The following is a 12,735-nucleotide window of genomic DNA, read 5'->3' on the forward strand; positions in this document are numbered from 1 at the left end:
GGACCAACGCCTGGTCCCCACGAGGAGAAATGATGTTTTTGGGTTAGGGGTTAGGTTTAGGACTAAGGTTTGGTTTAGGGTTAGCTATGTACTGGTAAGGGTCAGGGTTAGGCTGTAGTTAGGGTGTAGAAATGAATGGAAGTCAATGGAAAGTCCCTGCAAAGATAGAGAGACATAACATGTGTGTGTGTAAAATATCTTCTCTGACATAGTTTGACGTTATTGTCATGCAACACAAACAGTAGCTCGTGGTAATAACTAGCAAATACCTAAAGCCTGAAGTCCGTCAAAGTTTCCAAACTCCCTGTCAGAAAATAAAACTAGAATTCACAACTGCCAACAAAATCCAAAATGGCTGCTTCACACAGTTAGCGGCAGGAGCGAGCCGTTTATGAGCACTTTGTTTAGTTTGTGTCTCGTTAAAGTTGGCACCCATAGCATTGTTCATCCTTTTGTAATCGATGCAGTTTGTGTACGCGAAAGTAACACAATGTTTTTTATATCGTGTCGATTAGATAAAGAGCAGCCATTTTAAGAGAGGGCGGTAGAAATCGAGCGTTGCTCATTTGTGCAGCTCTCCTTAAACAAAATATAAAGTTCATGAGTTATAGTCTCACTGAGAGGGAACACTGCAGTCCAAAATTTTTAGCACAAACACACACACACACACATTGGGCCTCAGCTGCAGGTTACCCTCCACTGGCAATTACTTTCATCCACAGACTGTGACCAGGAACTGCTACCCTTGGGGCTGGGGCACACACACACACACACACACACATCTCTAACCTGCTGAATGCTGATTTTGGGCTTGTGCCTGTGCAGCTTTGGTTCCGACTCTGATGCTGATCCCTCCCTGCACAGCGCCAATCCTCCTAAATGCACCCTGATGGCTCCATGGTCACTGGTCCCAGTTCACGCATGCTGGTCAAACACACACACACACACACACAAGCTGTTTGGGAGCATGCTTTTAGTTCCCATGAAGCAGATACAAACTGCGAATAAGATGACACCTCAATACACCTACAGATTGATAAATTCACTCGAATACAAAAGCCACAAGCGGCGAAACAAACTAGCACGGGTCTTGAAGTGCAGTGAACACAATTAGAGTGAAAGCAAATAGTGAATGAGGAACCTTGGGGAGTGGGGATTAGGGCGGTGGTGTTTGGCTCCAAGGATTAGTTCAGGGGTGCGGGGTGCTTTAAAAGCAGGAGATAAGCTCTCCAACAACTACAGGTCACTCACCAAACAGATTGAGTGCTTAGTGATGATGAGAGGAGACTTTAGAGGGAGCCAGGTAAAAGCCAAGAAAAGAGAAAGTCATGTGTATTCATGTGCAGCGTAAGATTTTAACATGGAAAGATTAATTTTCTGTTTCCTTTGAATGAGTACTGCTTTTTTAAATATAATAAACAAAGGGAAAACACTGAGGATTGAGGATATTTTTACTTTGTTGTTGTTTCATCCACAGATTTTAAGGGGGGGGGGCTTCTGTGTGCACACTTAATAAATCAAATTTTTTGTGGATATTCAGTTTTTTTTAAAATTGTTGAGCCATACATCTGCATTCAAACTGGTTTTTGAAACGGGTTCAGTGCTCCTAAAAAATCTGTTTCCCAGTGATGATTTCTTAACGCCACTTGTCGCAGCGCCACATGCTGGTGCGGCATAGATGCGTTGTTTCCAGCGCTGCGCGGACAAAAACATTTCCAGAAACCGTGTCGTGTTTGGGGGGGGGACAACAACAGAGATCAAGAATGTTTTGGGAAAACTCGGTCTTTCCGTGATACAAGGTCTTTAGCCCCTTCCAAGCCAGGCCTCAGTTGCTGCCTTTTCATCTCTGTTTGATGTCTGAAAAGGACCAAGTCGACCTATTACCGTTTTCACCTCTGAGAAAAATGACAGAACTGAAACGGTCAATATATTTCAGCGGAAGCCGGCATCACAGCTTGAGGACGTCATGTAGATGGTCTTTGTGTAAATCCATCTCATTGTGGGATACAGAATGACAGTTACACGGCGCACACGTGTAATGTGTAACGTTCCATATCAACGCTGTTAAATTATTGTTCGTACCTCTAAGGATTCTGCAACTACAGCTTCATTTACAAACCCCGCAACGTCGTGGGATGTGGTCTGCTTGATTGATTTATAAATGGCCAGAGGCAGCATAAAGAGAGGCTCATCTTTGCGGCCATGCTGGAGAACTGGGCTATAATCTATCGCAGGCCCGTCTCTTTTTTTGCTTTGTGTATTGCCCATGTCGCATCGTAGTCGAGACAATTGTGGCTTTCGCCCTTTTTCTTTTCTATCTACTCTAACTCCACGTAAAAATGCGTTCTAAGTGGTTAAGATCTACATCAGTGGTCTCCGATCCTGGTCCTCAGGGCCACCATCCTGCAGGTTTTCCTTGTTCCTCTGCTCCAACACACCTGATCTGAATCCATGGGTGATTAACAGGCTTCTGCAGGACATGAAGAGGTGATTTAACCTCTGAATCAGGTGTGTTGGAGCAGAGAAACAAGGAAAACCTGCAGGATGGTGGCTCTGAGGACCAGGATTGGACACCCCTGATCTACATGGACACACGACAGTTAAAAGTAGTGTCCTCTTCGTCCCCATATGACGCCATAGCTGGCGTCAAAGCAGCGATGCCAGTGAAGTCCTTTTGTGGCCTAATTTAGCAAGTTTTTTACACAACCCTGGTAATGTTTTTCTGTCTTTCTTTTAGAGTGCCCCGAGCCCAGCACTGCTTTTTAAAATTGATTTGGAACTTTCGAGATGTGAGTAAGGCACTTAAACACACACTCTGTACCTGTAAAATGACACAAGATTGTTTCTCCCTTGTAACACACTCAGTTAGAACATAAGGTCCCGCTGCCAGGGTGTAAATGTGCGCAGTGAGTGATGTCAGCCATATTTTTAGTCTCAGGCAAAAGCCCGGTTATTCTTCGGCTACCAGGCACATGCAGAAACATCAATCATTATCGACTTCAGCAAAAGGTGAACGTGCTCAATAAGACGAACTGTAATTATTATTTTTGTGTCGGGTTCATTAAGAACAACGAGTTCAGAATGCAGTCAGAATTGTGTGGTTTCATTTTGAAAGTTTATTATTTCGTCAGTGAAGTATCTTTTAATTATCTAAGAAAAGACGAGAATGTTTTTTATTGATTTTACAAAGAATTGATGAGAATGATCAAACTAATTTAGAAAGGCCATAGTTTAATGATTAGAACGTGTAAATTCATCTTCTAGAAACCAGTGTTAGGCTATGTAATTAGAAAAATGATTACTACAGAAGCAAAACACTTGTTTAAAGAATACGCTGCATCAAGAATATTAAAAATAATTTAAAAGTTTCCTTAAAGGAATGCATATTACCTGTCTTCTTTCATGTTCAGAGTTTTAGACTGAGAATATCTAATATAAATGTCTTAAAATTAACAAACATTGCACGATATTGTAAGGTATATTGAGTCGTTAGCACTTGTAATGTGTTGGAAATGACTCTTGGCTACTTTAAAACCAAATTTAAGCTTATTACCTATAAAACTGAGTTGTGGCCTTCTGGAATCAGGTTGAAAAAGCTACATTGTTACAGTTGAACATCGATTGATTCTTTTCTGAAAGGTACTTTTGTGTTTGCTAAATTCCTAATCCATGATCCTTTAGACTGTCTTGGATGCATGAACCAAAAAAACAACAACAAATAACAACAACAAGAGTTGCTGTATTTGCATAAAATGCCCGTGTGACAAATCTGAGCAGCTGACGGAAAATGGCTTGCATGCACTGTCATGCACTTTAGTTAGATACCTCTTCTTAAAGTACAGTTGGCAGCACCTGCTGAGTCGCCCTTCTGTGATTTCTCCTGCTGCGATTAGACTCAAGAAGCCCACTGGGTTTGCAACAACCGGCCTTGTTTAGCACACGGAACAAGGTCGTTTAAGTGATAATGAAATCGTCTCATTACCGTAATTAGAAACATTTATAATGGAGGTGATTAGCCCAAAACGGCACACGTTACAGGTATACTAACTGATGAGCGTGGAGCTTAACGTGCACAGATAGACACACAAGGCTGTTCGCACGGAACAGGTGAGCAAAAAATAACCCACCACCTAATTACGCATCCGAGCAAAACCTGATGTACCACCTTTGTTTGAAGAGAGGCTTTTCAACACCAAGGTCCAGATCAGACAGAGAGCAACTCTGTATCTTTGTATTAGCTTATCTGTTTACTTTCAGCCACCACCTCAGTGCTAATTATGTTCCAATAAAGACTTGGGCTGTCACCAGTAATGCCGGATGTTTATTAACTCCGCGTATTATTGTGAAGAGCGGAGGAGACAAATATGTGGCTGGGATGTGCTTGTTAGATTTCCTGTTGCAGCAGTTTCATAACTAGCAATGCAATTCGTGTTGATTAGCTTTATTGTTATCAGCTTGACTGAAGCCGGCGATGACAAATGAATTGCATAAAGATTTTTAATTTCATGGTTTATTTTTAAATTCCATGGTCTTGCGGCGTCTGAAGCACAATCTTCACAAAAAGCTGTTTGACATATTTGTTTATGTAGCAAAGAAAGCTCACATTTTTAGGTGAGCTAGCTAAGACTGAATGGTTTGACTGGATAATTGGGTCTATCTAATGTAGTGCAATTTTGTTTTCTGGCATTTATAGTCACTGTACATTACTGCCAAAAGAAAAAGTCTGAAAATGCAAAATTAACATTATGCATGCATTAGTAAGGTTCCTTCTTGCTTGGCTAATCAGAAAGTAAAGCTGTGAATTGAAGTAACAGCTGAAAAGAACACTGTTGTAGCAGTGAATTCCTGTTTTAGAAGTCAGTAGAAAGCAGTTACAGCAACATATTTTAAGTGAACTGTATAGTAATATTGCCAGCGATATCGATTTGAGGGGGGAGGAAAACAAACCTGAACAAAATGTGTGGTGGAAAGTTGTAGGAGATGAGAAGGCACATTCTGGAAACAAATACTTCAAGAGTCCTGGCCAGCAAAACATGGCAAGTCACAAATAAGAGGACAGGAATTCACAGAAACAAACTCAACTGAACTGAATTGAACTGAAGACAAAAGGAGGCAAACCAGGAGTGTTTATCTACACAGGGACTGGTGATGTGGGCTGATTTACAGATGTTAATCAGCTGGAAAGTGAGGACATCTGAAGGCTATAAACAAAGGTACACGAACTGAACTAAAGTCAGCTGAATAACCAAAACTGCCAAGACTTTAAATGAAACGCAAGCAAACTAAACTGAGCATAATTCAATACAAACGAAAAGAACAACGTGTCTAAAAGTAAGTTTTTATCCATCAAAACAAAATCCAAATTGACAACTTAGTTTCAAACTGAAAGCTCTCTAAAAGACCAGAATAATGCTGATGCTAGTAAACAAACATGAAAATTTGAAATGAGTGCTTTTAATGCGTGTAGAGTATAGGATTACTAAAAGGTGCTCCTGTATAAAACAGCTACTTGTAAAGGCTGAAGTTACTGCCCTTTTTTTGCATGAAAACCAGGAATAAGTTGACTCTCCACGAGCCTTAAACTTTCACAGTGGCTTGCAATCATTTCAGGGATTTTCAAAAGTTCAGCCTCGCTGTTAGCTGTCGACGCTGACACAAAACCCCAATTGTAGACAGGCACAAAGAGCATCTTTAATAAAAGATATGGACTTAAGTATAAACCAGAACTTTACAAGATTTATTACACAAATCAAGAAGCAAGTGAAATTCATTCAGTCAATGAGGTCTTTACAACTTCAAACTAAACCTGCCAATTATCCGTCTCCAGGCTGAAATAATTGCTCTCCTTTCAAAGGATCTGACAGTATTTGCTTGATAATACTCCAGAGATCAGTCTCAAATAAATACTTTCCTTCAAATAAGACACTTGTTCCCAAGAAACTTGGGGAGGGGCGGGGACGGGGAATCAGCAAGGCCTTGTTGAAAACACTAAGAACTGATACCAGCTGTCAAAAAAGAAAAGCGCTTAAGATAAATGAGACGGAGAGCCTGGATGTTCTGATGAGTTTCAGAGAGGGTGGGAAGGAGGAGGAGGAGGAGGAAGACGAGGAGGGTGACGTGAGGCAGAGGTCGATGGATCTGATTTGCGCCCCGGAATTTACGAGCAGGCCTTGCTGAGTCACCAGAAGGTCCCGGTCCATTATTTGCCTTTTAACCCAGCTTGAACTACCCCCCCTGCCACCTCCTGTGTAAGAGCTTCCTCTCTGCCATGGAGTCAGACACACGGTGGAGGGTGGTTCAGAGGTGGTTCAAATGGTTCAACAAACCATTTAGGATGGAGTCACCTGCGTATATATATTCAAAAACTGACACTTTTTACAGACACATATTCATAAGCTAAAGTCCAAACTGTTGGATTGATTCTTGGACACAAGAGGGCACTGTTTGCTCTTCAAATTGTTGATGGAAAAGCCAATTCAATCCTGCTGCATTGCTCCCTGAAGCAAGTAACCTACTCTCTAGAACTCATTCGTGTATAAATGGTCCTCCAAGGTGAGTATCCTGTAAATCGTGTGTCTGTGAATAAAAGGGATCACAATTAGGTCTGTCATTGAGACAGAGACCAACTGAGACCTCCTGTCGCTCCCTAAGCACAACATCCAGCGGACGACCCCTAACCCCCCCCGGTTTCTTCTGCCATGTTTGTGTCTTGACCCTTAGAGCGCGGAGGAGGAGGAGGAACATGTCAACTCCATTACTCGCGTCTGGTCGTAATGGCCACAAATGGCCCCTCTATCACTTCCCGACCCGGCCCCTATTAGCTCGTCAAGCTCGGCGAATAGTCGACTCTTACATGCACCTCACCGGTCAGGGCTGTCCGTCCCCTATCTGTTGGTAAGCATGTCGGCTGAACGGCCGTGGAGTTGTCTCGCGTCGAGTCACGGGCCGAGGAGATGAAAGCGAAGCGGGCCCCTCGAAAGGCACACAACCGCTGGAGTCATCCATGACGGATGCAACAGAGTGAATGATGGGACAAACTTGGAGCCTTCTGTGTGTGTGTGTGTGTGTGTGTGTGTGTTTTTCCTGCTTATATTGGATGAATGCATTCCTCTGGACCCATTTGTACTGCAGAATGTGTGTCTATGGACATCTGTGTGCCTTCTCACTGTAAATGCTTGTGCTCTGTGTGTGTACTCCCTGCAGACCGCTGCTCATCTGTGGTTTATTCATCCCTGTGGATAGCAGGGCTGTACATGCTGAAAGGATGCATCAATCATTGGATGGGGGGGGGTAAAAATAGCTAGGCTTGGCTGAATACAGATGTCTCTTAGCTCCGTGTACACTTACTGTAAAAGGAGAAAAATGATCTGCATGAATGAAAGAAAAAGAGAACAAGGAAATAATTGTATCCGTCTTTTTTCTTTTTTTTTTTTTTTGGTCCGCACTCAAAAGGCTCATCACAGGCTGAAAACAAGACGGGCTCTCTCCGCCCCCACCACCTTTGAATCCCACACACTGAGAGGCTCCTGCTGTCCATATCAATTAGCAACATTTAGCTGGTCACACCACTGTGCTACAGATGACTACATTCCCTACGTCTCTGCGAGGCAGATTGCCTCCCATTATTAATGGCACCGCTGGGGAGGAGATAGCTGCTGAGCACTACGCTGTGAACCTGCAGTTGAATCCTTGCCATCAGATTGCTGCAGGAATCTCCTCCTCTCTGCAAAAGGTCAACCATTCAGATATAAGGACATTTCTGAGCTGCACGATTTTGTTTCATCCACTGATTTGGCTCCATCAGTGTTTTTCTGCTTATATAAAGTGACGTCGGCTGCCAAGTGAGATAAAATGAATCACCGCAGAGCACAAACATGCGTGTGCGCACTCGAACACACGCAGACTCAACTCCACCCATGATGGACAAGGAAAGGTGGAGGACAAGAGCCACGAGTGGCTGATCAATCCTGCCATGGCGTTAATAGTTTCAGTGATGGAAGGTGCTGTTTGTGCATGCTCATGCTTGTGCACGTGCCTTATCGATCATGTGCCAGGGGGTGGGTGTTACTGCGTCGCGTTTTTTAAGTGTTCGGGGCAGGTGGCAGCCAAAGTCACTCCATGGGGGGGAAAAAAGAGCCGCTGGCAAGGGGGTCCACGTGTTCAATCACTAAATCAAAAGAAAGAGGTTAAACGTTGCACGTCAAATTCATAAATTGTCTCGCAGTGTCTAAAACTCAAAGCAGATTTGCTCGCGTCTCTCGCTCTTGAAAGACATTTCATGCAGTTGCTGTCGTCTGAGAATGTATTTTTCCACGATAAATAGAAGTAATTAGTCAATGGTTTGGAAAAAAAGCACTCAAAAGCAGCAAACCGCCAGAGGAGTATTTATTTAAATGCAATTGTGCGTGACAGTTATTTGCACCAACGCCAACTCCAACCCTTGGTTTTTGCCCAATAACAACTCCAATAAAGTTTTACACCCCTAGGATACAAGAAATACATAAATATAGTGCAGGAATTCATCAGTTCGTTTTATTACTGGGTCTCTGGGGAATGTTGCCAAAATTCAGTGTGGAGGTCAATTCTTCTTTTTCATTCACCGGACAACAGAGTGAAATAACTTTAAATCAGAAATTCTAACATGAATATTACTAATACTCTAATGACGGCCTATTGAACACGTGCACCATCTAAATTTGTGCAGGTGTTCAAGTGAAAGCTTGATGGCAAATTTTCACACCATGTTTTGGATCAAGCAGTTTTTTACACTACCCACAGTTCATTGCTCTGTGCCTATGGACCACATTAAATGCATCCGAGCCATGAAACTATTCTAATGTGAAAGTAACGTGGTCTAAAAATCCAAAACAGTTTGAACTGCAAAATTTTCATAGTTTGTTGTTTTGAACGATTGGAAATTTGCTCTTTAAGGGACAGCAGTTAGACTCCTACGAGGAATTCTCTCTGAATAATCAAAGATCATCCTTAGTGGTATGTTGCATATAAGATACTGACTATTCATAAATACTCCACACAACCCCAATATAAAATAAAACTAGCATTTATTGAAGAAAGCTCTTCAATAATGTTACAAAAGGCTTGAAATGTAAGTGTAGTCTTTAATTTTTGATTTACATTCTAAAGCCAACGAGGACTCTGATTGGCCAAGAAAAGTGTCGAAAGATAAATGTACAAAAATGGATGATTAGGAATTGAGTATTTGTTTTCCACTTTGGATGGAATCAAAAGGGTTCCAATCAACTCTCCTGTACCAAAATAACAAATGGTTTTCTTATTGTCTGCTGTCTTACAATAAAAGCATCAGCTAAAATGAAGGACTTACAAAAAATAGCTGTTCAAGTCCTTCTTCACAAGATAATGCTTTGTAGTCAGCTTTTTCCCAAGAGTTACACCAAAGAATCAAAGTGTAATTGCTCTTTTAGTCACCAAAAAACGCTGCCTCTAAAAAAAAAAAAAAAACAAACTATATATATAGTGCTTCTTTTCTTTTCTTCTGGTAGTAAGCAGTCTAAATAACTACCTTTTTAATGTCACCATCTGCAGTTTTGTGCATGGCACTAGTGCCATTTTTAAACCTCAACCGGCACCGGAACTTCATCTTTTTTTTATTTTTGGTGGAGGGATGGAGGTGGTGTTTAGGCTCCCGAGAAACCGCTGATTCAACCAGCTTGATGGCTGGCAGCATACAGCTCCACTTAACAGCCCTCATAAAATTAACCGTGGCAATAAAATGCATACCGCCAAAGTACGTTTCTAATGACACCTGGCGGCCCGCAGGTCATTTATGTAGGAAATTATACACTAAAATATTATTGAAGCCAGTGTTTACAGTCTCACAGCCCTGGTTGGCTCGGGTACAAATCAAACAGCAAAGTTGGGATTTTTATTTTATGAAAACAAAAGCATAACTTCTGCTTTTAGGAAGCAAAATGCACGTTCTCCATTGCATTTTCATGTACTTCTGAGTGTAACCTGAAGCTTTACCATTTTAAAACCTGCATCCAGCCTCCCCTTCCACGACATGTGTCCATTTTGTCACGGCCATGCCTGTCACCCTTCTGATATAGCTGTTGAAACATGTGTATTCCACAGTGCCTTCTGAAGATAGCAGCAGTTGTAAATTGTAACTAGGAGCTACCTCGACAGTCACAAAAAGCCATTACTCAGGGCAGAAGTCTCAATATGTTTCAGGAAACCCAGGAGGAACATGGAAATTGAAAAATCATCGGCACTCTGCTGCAGTGTGGAGTAAATGATCCTGTGCTTTAGTGAGGAGGGGGGGTAAAAATCTTATCTGTTGCTCGTCGCCTTGGGTGAGTCATTAAATCCTTCAGCCCAAAGGAACATATGTTTGGGCAGTAAAGGTATTTTAAAACCTTTGGCCACTTACAGCATAGCCTTATCAATCACTAAATCCTCCGATTTGTCGTGTATATAACGTTGAAACATATTAGCTTGGACATTCACAAATATTTTGGCAGCTGCAAGAAAAAAAAGGGTCATAGTAATTGGCTATAATGTTAGATATTTACTGGAAAAATCTAATCTTCCATGACTAGCATACACACCTAGAAAGTACATTTTATATACACAAACTGCTTAGGAACTTAAGTACATCTCATGGTTTTAACATACAGACCAAATGCTACTCACATGCTTGATTCTAGCTTATTTCAGGACAGAACATACAACACTGAGTCATTCGTGACAGGGCCTTGAGGATACCGAAATGCCAGTTTTATTAATTTAATTTGTTCCCAAAAGCAAGCTTTCTGCGGGACTTGATATTTGGTCTGAAGACGAGTCGTGTCTTAGATCACTGCTCAGGGTGATTTGTCTTTTTCCGAACTGTCATACATTCATCAACTCGATGGCCCAGTGTGGTACATCCTGACTAGTGTAGCAAAGGCTAAGAAGCATCACAGATCTGTTAGTGCGCAAAAAAAAAAAAAAAAAAATCTAACTTGGAGTAATGAGCCCCACCTCTGACTCTCTGGAGCTATCCACTGCACATCAGAGACAACTTCAACATCGAGTCCAGTCGTTGTAGCCATGTTTTAATTTCTATTTCCAGCTTAATGTCAGACCTCTTTTTGTTGTAGTACTGAAGCTGTAATTGAATTTTCATAACACACAAACAGATGAAAATGCTTAAACATGTTCTAAGTCCTTCTGTAAAAGATGTAATAATGCCAGGGTTTTCCAATCAAGATTTACCGCGATCTGATAAAACAGGTTCATGGCCTGAACATCTTTTCATTTCATTTGCTGTTATTGTGGTCGTTCTCGTTTTAAATGCAATTTATTTGTTTAGCTGAGAGTTGGAAAACAGCCTATATATGAAATTATTTTTTTTATAGATTCATGATACATTATTAAATTAATGTCATAGAATCATCCAATTATTTTCCTGCTGTTTAAACGACATGAGCGCATTCTCACAAAGACCCTAACTCTACAATTGCACAACACCCTGGGAACTGTGCTGGCACGACTACCCACCAGAAGATCACGCCACGCCACGCTAGGTGGTCGTGTCATGGCTGATGCAATAATGATCACAGCGGGGGTCACGGTCGAGCGAGAGTGGGGAACCTAAAGGCTATACGGTGGAAATGGAATTTCTTTGACACATCGTAAAAGATGATGCTGAATTTGCCAAAACTGCAAATTCCTACGTCAAATGCAGAGCTTAACATTGTAGATCTTAAACATGGTCGCGCTTTATAAGTTTTAGTTCCTGGATAGCCCATCACGATACTAGAAATACTGGATTTGATTCTAAAATTGACAACATTTGCTAAACGTTTTAGACATCTTCACTTTCAGACCACACTTAGCCCAGTTCAAGCCTAGATGTCTATGAACATTTCAGATGTTGTGTAGACATCTTTTCAATCCAAAGATGCTCAGCAACATAGTTACAAAATGTTCAAATTTTGTTTGGACTAATCTATGTACTAAATTCTCATGTAATTTTGCAACATTTGCTAATTCAATCTAAGCAGCCATTACACAAGATGCTGATTGAATCTCATTGATTCAGCTGGTGCTTTGTCACCAATTATCAGACTGGGTTAAAAGAATATGAAGCAACACATTCTGTAAGAAAAGTGAAGTACAAAAACCTGTTCAAATATTTTGAATAAATATGCAAAGCTAAGATTTGTTAATTTAAGGACTATGTTTATTACAAGCCAGATAATATGAAGGAAAGCAGAAGCTGTAGCGCTGATGTCTGAGTTAACATTTTAAGATTGTTCCTGGAAAGCTTCTTAGCCAGTGTCACCTTATGTTTTTACTTTAGCTGTTAGGGGTTATCCTTTTTATTTTGTCAGCTGGTTCCACAAAACCCCATCTGGATGATTCCAGTGCAAGATCTGAGTCGTCTTTGGCTACAAACAACGCATCTAAAAATTACAATAAGAGTGGTAAATCCAAAGCTTTTAAAAGCAAGCTTTGCTACCTGGCAGTCATATTGTTAATGGCAATGGGGCAGTTATTTTTCCGCAGATGAGACAGCCAACCATGACAGATCTGCTGTAGTAGACAAGGCAACAACTCTGAAGTGGAAGTTTATATTGATTTTAATAGTTAATATACACTTTTTCTTAAAAAATGTTTTTCAAATTCATCTGACTCATTTAAAGGCTTTGCAGCTCTAAATGGCTGTTAGAACAAATTGTACAAAATGGTCCAGTGTACCAATTAGCC

At 41.1% G+C, this 12,735-nt stretch overlaps 1 long non-coding RNA gene across 3 annotated transcripts in view; it reads left to right on the forward strand.

Annotated features, from left to right (window-relative positions):
- The window catches only part of LOC108244315, a 96,602-nt gene that overhangs the window by 15,477 nt on the left and 68,390 nt on the right, over positions 1 to 12,735 (forward strand). The window contains exon 3 of one of the 3 annotated variants that reach the window (XR_003039806.2): positions 2,738 to 2,789. The exons of the other annotated variants lie outside the window; for them this stretch is intronic. This is a non-coding gene — a long non-coding RNA (uncharacterized LOC108244315). The remainder of the gene's footprint in view (positions 1 to 2,737; positions 2,790 to 12,735) is intronic. 3 annotated transcript variants of the gene reach the window in all.

This window comes from Kryptolebias marmoratus, linkage group LG23, assembly GCF_001649575.2.
Source record: "Kryptolebias marmoratus isolate JLee-2015 linkage group LG23, ASM164957v2, whole genome shotgun sequence".
Taxonomy (NCBI): domain Eukaryota; kingdom Metazoa; phylum Chordata; class Actinopteri; order Cyprinodontiformes; family Rivulidae; genus Kryptolebias; species Kryptolebias marmoratus.